The following is a 12,168-nucleotide window of genomic DNA, read 5'->3' on the forward strand; positions in this document are numbered from 1 at the left end:
ATGAATTTCACTGTGCTTGAGTGTGCATGTGACAAATAAAGGGTTCTTCTACGCTGTGGTGTTAAATTGTAACTTCAGGATACAACATGTTGAAAAGCTCCTTCAATTGTTTTTCATGTGATCACATTGCATGCGTCACAAACGAAAGTAATACCAAGTGTGTGTTGCAATTTACGGTTTCCCCCTGGTATGACGGTTACCTCACAAATGACTTAATACAGATTTAAATTTCTTTTCCATCTATTACTTTCTATTATCATTACCCAAATAAGCTCTTTACTCCACTGCTTTTTGTTTCTTTTGTGTTCAACCTCTGTTTACTCATACAGACGACGTGATTCCACCGTAAACACTGCAAAAAATGGCCTTTCAAAAATAAGAAATAAAAGATTAAAACAAAGCATATTTGCTTGAATCAGGTGAAAAAAATCTGCCAATGGAACTAGTCAAATTTGACTTGGTAAGATTTCTTAAAGGAAGATGAAAAATCTAACCTGTTTTTAGATGAAATAATTCCAAAATAAGATTGGGGAACTTATTATGCGAGATCTGATTAACTCAAAATAATCAAAATAGTTCTTATAACAAGATCGTACTTCTTACATTTAGCCATTCAAGTCATTTTTATTTATTTCATTTTAAGGGTATTTCACTTCAATTCATGACAAAGTCTTAGCAGTAAAAACTGAATTTAAGATAAATATACTAATATTAGGATTGTTAAATTCTACAACTAAGCATTGCTAGCTTAAAAGATTCTCCTTTTGTGACCTGTAATTAGTAAAATACTCTAGATATGAGACCAGAGACTATCTTGAATCAAGTTGACGACACGTGTAGCATTGCAACAAGTTTATTTTTTTTTTCCCATTTCAACATTAAAACATCTCTTAAGATTCCACTTCCCCAGGACCTCAGGCACCAAAAAAAAAAATTAATCAAAAAAATAAAGTCTACGCATTTTGACTTACAGTGCTTACACAACACCAAAGCAACAGTGCATTTTGGGGGCACTGACTATTCATGTGTACGAGGGGTTTACAAGATCAGGCACAAAAAACAAACAAACAAAAAAAAAAACCACTGAACTTAACTCACAGCATTCCAAAAAGACCTCACTAAAATGCCCTCCACTCACTCATAGCCTTTTTGAAGGCACTTGTTTGGTCTAGAGTATGTACAGCATCTAGAAGGACCTCACTCTGAATGACTGAGAAAACAGTCGCAGTAAACTTCGGATATGCAAGGTGACCAAACGTCTACGCATTTTGACTTACAGTGCTTACACAACGCCAAAGCAACAGTGCATTTTGGGGGCACTGACTATTTGGTTTTTTTTGTTTGGTGCCTGATCTTGTAAACCCCTCATACACAAACAAAAACCTCACGAGTGGGTGGGGAAAAAAAACAAACCACTGAACTTGTCCTCCACTCACTCATAGCTTTTTTGAAGGCACTTGTCTGGTCTAGAGTATGTACAGCATCTAGAAGGATCTCAATCTGAATGACTGGGAAAACAGCCGCAGTAAACTTAGGATATGTGAGCTGACAAAACATCTACGCATTTTGACTTACAGTGCTTACACAACGCCAAAGCAACAGTGCATTTTGGGGGCAAGATTCAAAGATTTCAGTAAAGTTCATTTATTCCCAAAACTAGCATACTTTGGTTTTTTTCTTGAAACAAGATGAACCGCATTTGACAAATGTCCAAAATGTACTTACTTCTTTTAAAAAAACTTGTTTTATTTTCAAAGGTGCTTCAAGACATTTTGTCTATACGGGGCGGCACGGTGGTGTAGTGGTTAATGCTGTCGCCTCACAGCAAGAAGGTCCGGGTTCGAGCCCCGTGGCCGGCGAGGGCCTTTCTGTGCGGAGTTTGCATGTTCTCCCCGTGTCCGTGTGGGTTTCCTCCGGGTGCTCCGGTTTCCCCCACAGTCCAAAGACATGCAGGTTAGGTTAACTGGTGACTCTAAATTGACCGTAGGTGTGAATGTGAGTGTGAATGGTTGTCTGTGTCTATGTGTCAGCCCTGTGATGACCTGGCGACTTGTCCAGGGTGTACCCCGCCTTTCGCCCGTAGTCAGCTGGGATAGGCTCCAGCTTGCCTGCGACCCTGTAGAACAGGATAAAGCGGCTAGAGATAATGAGATGAGATGAGATTTTGTCCATACAAGATTTTCAAAATGGACTGTCTAAAAACTAGCCTTTCTAGCTAAATGAGGTTTTGCTTGTTGGGCAATTATGTCTTATAATAAGGGTGGCTAGATGTTTTGACTTGAAAATTAGACAAATAAACTTCCTAAAATTTTAATTTTTTGCAGTGAACCCTTTGTTTGTGTAATCCGCTACTGTCGTAAACACGCTACTTTGCTACTTCTGATGCCACTTCTAACGTGTACCTAACTATGAAATGCACAGAAGAACATTTATTATTTATTTTCCTTTGCAACGCTGCACATTTCTGCACTAGTGAGATTTTTTGGGTTCAGTGGGCCAACATTGATGGCACGGTGGTGTAGTGGTTAGCACTGTCTCCTCACAGCAAGAAGGTTCTGGGTTCGAGCCCAGTGGCTGATGGGGGTCTTTCTGTGTGGAGTTTGTGTGGGTTTCCTCCGGTTTCCCTCACAGTCCAAAGACATGCAGGTTAGGCTAATTGGTGGCTCTAAATTGACCGTAGGTGTGAATGGTTGTTTGTCTCAATGTATCAGCTCTGTAATGATCTGGTGACTTGTCCAGGGTGTACCCCACCTCTTGCCCATAATCAGCTGGGATAGGCTCCAGCTTGCCCACGACCCTGCACAGAATAAGCGGCTACGGGTAATGGATGGATGGATGGTTCAACCTTTCTTCCTAGCCACCGACAGTGTACGAAATTTTGTGGAAAAGTCATTTCCAAAAAATTTTTTCTCAGAAAGAACAACAATTAGGGGATTTGATCCTTTTTCACTTTAGTTTTGGTTCATGATCAATTTTGTACCGCAGGCTTGTGTGGATTCAAATGGTCGAATGATGCAGTAAGGGCCCGGTCCCACAACATCGATATCTATACCTATAACTACAACTCTGACTATCCGTCTGCCTGAATTTAGTTCCAGTCTGGAGCAGTCACACCACAACTCTAATCCCGACTATAATATCGCTTGGTCCTGCCACTCAGGGAAATAAATGCATGGAAGTTTCTTCCAAGTAGTAGCACATTATTACGGGTCGTACTGTACTGCTTGGACTTCAAAACAACCCATGCACACACTCCAGTGGTTGAAAAAATACAGATTGGTCACGGATGTTTCAGTATATTACAGATTGGTTACCGATTTCATACGGATGATGCGTCACGGATAAAAAAATTAAGAAGTCGAAAACAAACGTTTGGACTGCTGAAGTTCATAATTAAAATATCTTACCTACATTTATGTGTTTATTCGTTTAGTACTGATATTTCATGGAAAATATCACATAATAGTGAATAAAAGATACGGGCTTTGTATTATATACAACCCCGATTCCAAAAAAGTTGGGACAAAGTACAAATTGTAAATAAAAACAGAATGCAATAATTTACAAAAATCTCAAAAACTGATATTGTATTCACAATAGAACATAGACAACATATCAAATATCGAAAGTGAGACATTTTGAAATTTCATGCCAAATATTGGCTCATTTGAAATTTCATGACAGCAACACATCTCAAAAAAGTTGGGACAGGGGCAATAAGAGGCTGGAAAAGTTAAAGGTACAAAAAAAGGAACAGCTGGAGGACCAAATTGCAACTCATTAGGTCAATTGGCAATAGGTCATTAACATGACTGGGTATAAAAAGAGCATCTTGGAGTGGCAGCGGTTCTCAGAAGTAAAGATGGGAAGAGGATCACCAATCCCCCTAATTCTGCGCCGACAAATAGTGGAGCAATATCAGAAAGGAGTTCGACAGTGTAAAATTGCAAAGAGTTTGAACATATCATCATCTACAGTGCATAATATCATCAAAAGATTCAGAGAACCTGGACGAATCTCTGTGCGTAAGGGTCAAGGCCGGAAAACCATACTGGGTGCCCGTGATCTTCGGGCCCTTAGACGGCACTGCATCACATACAGGCATGCTTCTGTATTGGAAATCACAAAATGGGCTCAGGAATATTTCCAGAGAACATTATCTGTGAACACAATTCACCGTGCCATCCGCCGTTGCCAGCTAAAACTCTATAGTTCACAGAAGAAGCCGTATCTAAACATGATCCAGAAGCGCAGACGTCTTCTCTGGGCCAAGGCTAATTTAAAATGGACTGTGGCAAAGTGGAAAACTGTTCTGTGGTCAGACGAATCAAAATTTGAAGTTCTTTATGGAAATCAGGGACGCCGTGTCATTCGGACTAAAGAGGAGAAGGACGACCCAAGTTGTTATCAGCGCTCAGTTCAGAAGCCTGCATCTCTGATGGTATGGGGTTGCATTAGTGCGTGTGGCATGGGCAGCTTACACATCTGGAAAGACACAATCAATGCTGAAAGGTATATCCAGGTTCTAGAGCAACATATGCTCCCATCCAGACGACGTCTCTTTCAGGGAAGACCTTGCATTTTCCAACATGACAATGCCAAACTACATACTGCATCAATTACAGCATCATGGCTGCGTAGAAGAAGGGTCCGGGTACTGAACTGGCCAGCCTGCAGTCCAGATCTTTCACCCATAGAAAACATTTGGCGCATCATAAAACAGAAGATACGACAAAAAAGACCTAAGACAGTTGAGCAACTAGAATCCTACATTAGACAAGAATGGGTTAACATTCCTATCCCTAAACTTGAGCAACTTGTCTCCTCAGTCCCCAGACGTTTACAGACTGTTGTAAAGAGAAAAGGGGATGTCTCACAGTGGTAAACATGGCCTTGTCCCAAATTTTTTGAGATGTGTTGTTGTCATGAAATTTAAAATCACCTAATTTTTCTCTTTAAATGATCCATTTTCTCAGTTTAAACATTTGATATGTCATCTATGTTCTATTCTGAATAAAATATGGAATTTTGAAACTTCCACATCATTGCATTCCGTTTTTATTTACAATTTGTACTTTGTCCCAACTGAATCGGGTTATATATATATATATATATATATATATATATATATATATATATATATAAATATTTTTTTTACGTGAATCCATATTCTGTGACTTCATGATGCAACAAGGATGTACAAAGATGTCCGGGGAAAAATAGCATGCTCTCAGACAGTGCCACATGCAAACAATTACCTGATTGGTCAGATGTTTAATCGGATCAGGTCCAGGCCTGGAAAAATCGCTCCAGAAGCAATCTCACTGATACGGATAAACCCAGGCCTGGGCTATAGGGATCGTTATCGGTCTGGTGTGACCACCAACCACATAAACTGTAGAGGACTGATTTATTTATAGTCATCAGTATGGTGGGATTGGGCCTTAACACTGCAAAACCGTGATGTTTTCAGATTAGGTTTTTGTACCGTGAAAAAAATTAAAAATTAAACTATAACACCATTAACAAATATGTGGGAAGCATTTCTGCTTTAGCGCAACTGACAATTATGGGGTTTTTTTTGCTTGTTTCTTTCAATTTTACTCAATAAGCAATTCAAGTCACTTTTATTTGTGTCATGTTTTTGTTTTTATTGTTTTTTTTTTAAATAGTGGACATTGTCACAAAGCAGCTTTACAGAAATATATAAATTCTGGATTTAATTTTTACATTTAAAAAAAATAATTAAAAATATATCCATAATAAGCAAGCCAGTGGCAAGTGAAAAACTTGCTGAGACAACATGAGGACGCAACCTTGAGAGGAAACAGACTCCAAAACGAACCCATCCTCATCTGGGTGATACAGTGTGATTATAAATAGCTGTGTGTTAGATGGTCAAAAAGTGCGTTCATTATAGTTTTAGAATGAAGTTTGTCCTGAATATATACTGTACATAAGATGCAACCCAACACTTTTACACACTGCACCTGCTTATCTTTTTGCTGCTATTTACAGTCGGAGGAAAATGTTTGTACACCCTTTGGAATTTTTTACATTTCTGCCTAAATTGGTCATAAAACATCGCCTGAACTCTCCAGCAATCTTAAGAATGAACAAACAGTGTCTGCTTGAACTAAAACCACTCAAACAATTACATGTTATCATATTTTTATTGGCCATAAGATGGAAATATTGACAGGATAGGGAGGCATAAGTAAGTACACCCTTAGCTAAGGCTCATCCAAGAGCTAATTTGACTAATTAGATGATTAAACAGTTTGACTCAGGTGTGAGCCAACCTGATGTCCAATCACTGAGGTGTGTCGTAAGCTACCCACCCCACTGGAAAACCAGTTAAAAGGTGTGTTTTGATGAGAGGCATGTTCTGTGCATCATGCCTCTCTCAAAGGAGCTGTCTGAAGACTTAAGACACAAAATAATTGATTTGTATAAAGCTAAAAAGGGTTACAAAACCATCTCTAAGACCCTTGGTGTTCATGTGTCTACAATTAGAAAAATTGTGTATAAATGGAGACAATTTGGAATGGTTGTTACTCTGCCAAGGAGTGGCCGCCCTGCGAAGATCACGCCAAAGGCACTGCGAGTCATCATCAATGAGGTAAAAAGAATCCAAGAGTGTCTGCTGAAGACTTGAGGAAATCACTGAAACATGCAGACATCTCTGTGGACACATCTACTATAAGAAAGACACTGAACAAGAATGGGATTCATGGGAGAAGGCCACGGAGGAAGCCATTGCTGTCCAGAAAGAACATTTCTGCTCGTTTGGAGTTCGCGAAAAAGCATTTGGATGCTCCTCAGCGCCACTGGAAAAACATATTGTGGTCTGATGAAACCAAAGTTGAATTGTTTGGGGGGAACACACCACATCATGTGTGGAGGAAAGTCGGTACAGCACACCATCAGCAAAACCTCATCCCCACCGTCAAGTATGGCAGCGGTAGCATCATGGTGTGGGGGTGCTTTGCTGCCTCTGGGCCTGGACAACTGGCTATAATCAATGGGAAAATGAATTCTCAAGTATATCAAGATATTTTGCAGAAAAACCTGAGGCAATCTGTCAAAAAGTTGAAACTCAAGAGAGGATGGGTCCTGCAACAGGACAATGACCCTAAACACAGAAGCAGGTCGGCATTAGAATGGTTTCAGAAGAACAAAATTCACGTTCTGGAATGGCCCAATCAAAGCCCCGACCTCAATCCAATCGAGATGTTGTGGCATGACCTCAAGAAAGCCATCCATTCCAGGCATCCCAGGAATCTTGCTGAATTGCAACAGTTTTGCAAAGAGGAATGATGCAAGATTTCTCCTGATCGTTGTGCCCGTCTAGTCTGCAACTACAGGAAACGTCTGGTTGAAGTTATTGCAGCCAGAGGAGGGTCAACCAGCTACTAAATCAAAGGTTGTACTTACTTATGCCTCCCTATCCTGTGAATAATTCCATCTTATGGTCAATAAAAATATGATAAAACGCAAATGTTTGGGTGGTTTTAGTTCAAGCAGACACTGTTTGTTCATTCTTAAGATTGCTGGAGAGTTCAGATGATGTTTTATGACCAATTTAGGCAGAAATGTAAAAAATTCCAAAGGGTGTACAAACATTTTCGTCCGACTGTACAATGCAAACTGTTTTACAAATCGCACTCTTACACATTGCATTGTTCTGCAGCTCAGCACCTTGTTTAGTTCCCTGTCGATGTTTATCTCTCTGTACTTTTGTGTATTGTTTGTGCCTTTTAGTTCCAGTGAAGGGAAATGCAACGGCACACATTCTATACAACTGTGTTTAAAACTTTGTGGTAACAGTTTGGGGAAGAACCATATATGGGTGTGATGGTCAGGTGTCCACAAACTTTTGGCCATAGAGCAGGTTAGTCATTGGTCTATTTAATTAGTCTGTTTAGTTTGTTTATTTGTCTTGTTTCATATCAGTGTATCAGTAGTTTCTGCATGTAGCGATTTGAACGACTTCCTGAATATCCAGTTAATCTAGGCCTGTTGGGTCTCTTACAAATACAGTAGATGGAAATCTGTTTCCACCACTTTAAAAAAAAAAAAAATGAAGTCACATACTGTACACTCACTGGCCACTTTAATAACAACTTGATCTTGATTCTAAGATTCCTGTTCTTGGCTGCAGGAGTGGAACCCAATGTAGTCTTCTGCTGTTGCATGCTGAAATGCTTTTCTGCTCACCACGGTTGTAAAGAGTTGCTACGAGTTACTATATCCTTCCTGGCAGCTCGAACCAATCTGGCCGTTTTCCTCTGACCTCTCTTATCAACAGGGCGTTTCCACCCACAGAACTGTCGCTCACTCAGTGTTTTTTTGTTTTTCACACCATTCTGTGTAAACTCTAGAGCCTGTTGTGTGTGAAAACCTCAGGAGATCACCCGTTTCCGAAATACTCCAACCAGTCCATCTGGCTCAAACCGATACCCATGCCACAGTGAAAGAAAGTCACACTTTGAGATCACAATTTTTCCCGTTCTGATGTTTAAAGTGAACATGAACTGAAGCTCCTGATTTGTATCTGCGTGATTTTATGCATTGTGCTGCTGTCAAGGGATCGGCTGATTAGAGAACTGCAGAAAACAGCAGGTGTATGGGTGTAACTAATAAAGTAGCCGGTGAATGTCGTATGTCATAATCAGGGGAAGCTCGTATCAAAGAGCTAGCTGGGCTAAGCTTCTCTGCCGTTCAAAGGTAAAAGAAAAATCAATATAATATTTCATACTTTGGGCATCCATATCATCTTATCTGCAGTTAACAAACATTTTAAAGAGGACTATATGTGACTTTTTTTTAATTGTTAGCACCACTAACAATCATACAAAAAAAAGCAAAACAAAAAAACAGACAGAATGATATGAAACGAGGCTGTGGGCTAACTGAAACGAGCCCAGTGCTGTAGGTTCATGCAGCCAATCAGACACAATCTGACACTATGTAGGAACGTGACATGCTCCTTGAGTTTTGTGCTCCAGTGAGTTAATATATTGTAGCCCATCAAAAATATGTTTGGAGGAAGCCATGGCCTAATGGTTAGAGAAGCAGCTTTGGGCCTAAAAGGTCACTGGTTCGATTCCCTGGACCAGCAGGAATGGCTGAAGGGCCCTTGAGCAAGGCACCCAACCACCAACTGCTCCCCAGGATATGCTGTATGTCGGTCTGGATAAGAGTGTTTGCTAAATGCCTGTAATCCATTATCTGTAGCCGCTTATCCTGTGCAGGGTCGTGGGCAAGCTGGAGCCTATCCCAGCTGACTATGGGCAAGAGGCGGGGTACACCCTGGACAAGTCACCAGATCATTACAGAGCTGATACATAGAGACAAACAACCATTCACGCTCACATTCACACCTACGGTCAATTTAGAGCCACCAATTAACTGTGGGGAAAACCGGAGCACCTGGAGGAAACCCATGCAGACACGGGGAGAAAGGCCACACAGAAAGGCCCAGAACCTTCTTGCTGTGAGGCGACAATGCTCACCACTACACCACCATTACACTATTATCCATCCATTATCTCTAGCCGCTTATCCTGTTCTACAGGGTTGCAGACAAGCTGGAGCCTATCTCAGCTGACTACGGGTGAAAGGCGGGGTACACCCTGGACAAGTCGCCAGGTTATCGCAGGGCTGACACAGAGACACAGACAACCATTCACACTCACATTCACACCTACGGTCAATTTAGAGTCACCAGTTAACCTAACCTGCATGTCTTTGGACTGTGGGGGAAACCCACACAGACACGGGGAGAACATGCAAATTCCGCACAGAAAGGCCCTCGCCGGCCACTGGTCTCGAACCCAGAACCTTCTGGCTGTGAGGTGACAGCGCTCACCACTACACCACCATGCTATTATCTCATCTCATTATCTCTAGCCGCTTTATCCTGTTCTACAGGGTCGCAGGCAAGCTGGAGCCTATCTCAGCTGACTCTGGGTGAGAGGCGGGGCACACCCTGGACAAGTCGGCAGATCATTGCAAGGCTGATACATAGAGACAAACAACCATTCACACTCACATTCACACCTACAGTCAATTTAGAGTCACCAGTTAACCTAACCTGCATGTCTTTGGACTGTGGGGGAAACCGGAGCACCCGGAGGAAACCTGCGCAGACATGGGGAGAACATGCAAACTCCGCACAGAAAGGCCCCTGTCGGCCACTGGTCTCGAACCCAGAACCTTCTTGCTGTGAGGAGACAGTGTTAACCACTACACCACCGTGCTATTATCCATCCATTATCTGTAGCTGGGGTGACACGGTAGTGTAGTGGTTAGCACTGTTGCCTCACAGCAAGAAGGTCCTGGGTTGATCCCAGGGGCCGGCGAGGGCCTTTCTGTGTGGAGTTTGCATGTTCTCCCCGTGTCCGCGTGGGTTTCCTCCACAGTCCAAAGACATGCAGGTTAGGCTAATTGTTGGCTCTAAATTGACCGTAGGTGTGAGTGTGAATGCTTGTTTGTCTGTCAGCCCTGCAATGACCTGGCGACTTGTCCAGGGTGTATCTCATGAGAGCCGGGGCTGACAGACAAACAACCATTCACACCTACGGTCAATTTAGAGCCACCAATTAACCTAACCTGCATGTCTTTGCACGCAGACACAGGGAGGCCCCTGTCGCCCACTGGGCTTGAACCCAGAACCTTCTTGCTGTGAGGCGACAGCGCTAACCACTACACCACTGTGCTATTATGAAATATGAAATAATTATTATGAGCCACTAAGTCCTAATTACTGCATGAGAAACGTTATCATGATGAAATATGAAAAGGTATCTCATTATTATGATGAGAGAGAAATGAGAAACGTTCTTGTTATGTGGTTGGTAGAAGAGAGCAACTAGACTTGCTTGAAGATTCTTGAAAACGTTTCGCCTCTCATCCGAAAGGCTTCCTCAGTTCTGTCTGACTAATAGGGAGTATCAAGTATTTATCCTCTCATGGATCATCATAGAATCCGAATCAGAATTCTGATGGCTGCATTGTAGGTGGCCGATAAAAGATGTCTTAGACATCCACCTCTGTTCAGTGATGGTCGTTCCAGGTTGACAAAAATGAACGATCCTCTCTGGCTAAGATGTCTGCCAGTTTTCTGGAAGTCCTCTCATACTCCCGCACCAGTCGAAGGGATCTCATCCCAAAGTGCGTAGAAACATGTCTGTGAAGATTCTCAGTCATCCAGGTACATAGTAATCTGTGGTTGGTAGAAGAGAGCAACTGGACTTTCCAAGAATCTTCAAGCAAGTCCAGTTGCTCTCTTCTACCAACCACAGATTACTATGTACCTGGATGACTGAGAATCTTCACAGACATGTTCTTATGATAAAATTATCTAGTTATTATTGTGGTGTAAAAAGAAATGAATGAATGAATGAATGAATGCTTTATTTCAAACATATCAAAGTAGTACAAAACAGAAGAGAAGAAAAACAAACAAAAAAACAATGGAACAATATTAACTTAACATGTTTGAAAAGGAGTAGGAAGAAGCATTAGCTTATTTAATCCTACCCCTTTTTCAATTAATTAAGAATACTATTTACTTCCTGTGTGTGTCTCATCTCATCTCATTATCTCTAGCCGCTTTATCCTTCTACAGGGTCGCAGGCAAGCTGGAGCCTATCCCAGCTGACTACGGGTGAAAGGCGGGGTACACCCTGGACAAGTCGCCAGGTCATCACAGGGCTGACACATAGACACAGACAACCATTCACACTCACATTCACACCTACGCTCAATTTAGAGTCACCAGTTAACCTAACCTGCATGTCTTTGGACTGTGGGGGAAACCAGAGCACCCGGAGGAAACCCACGCGGAGAACATGCAAACTCCACCCAGAAAGGCCCTCGCCGACCACGAGGCTCGAACCCGGACCTTCTTGCTGTGAGGCGACAGCGCTAACCACTACACCACCGTGCCGCCCATGAAAATAATCATTTTAGATATGTTATTTCATCTCATCATCTCTAGCCACTTTATCCTTCTGCAGGGTCGCAGGCAAGCTGGAGCCTATCCCAGCTGACTACGGGTGAAAGGCGGGGTACACCCTAGACAAGTCGCCAGGTCATCACAGGGCTGACACATAGACAACCATTCACACCTACAGTCAATTTAGAGTCACCAGTTAACCT

At 42.0% G+C, this 12,168-nt stretch overlaps 1 protein-coding gene across 1 annotated transcript in view; it reads right to left on the minus strand.

Annotated features, from left to right (window-relative positions):
- Positions 1–12,168, minus strand: part of mlana (melan-A) — a 61,955-nt gene that overhangs the window by 30,351 nt on the left and 19,436 nt on the right. The window lies entirely within an intron of this gene.

This window comes from Neoarius graeffei, chromosome 12 (assembly GCF_027579695.1).
Source record: "Neoarius graeffei isolate fNeoGra1 chromosome 12, fNeoGra1.pri, whole genome shotgun sequence".
Classification (NCBI taxonomy): domain Eukaryota; kingdom Metazoa; phylum Chordata; class Actinopteri; order Siluriformes; family Ariidae; genus Neoarius; species Neoarius graeffei.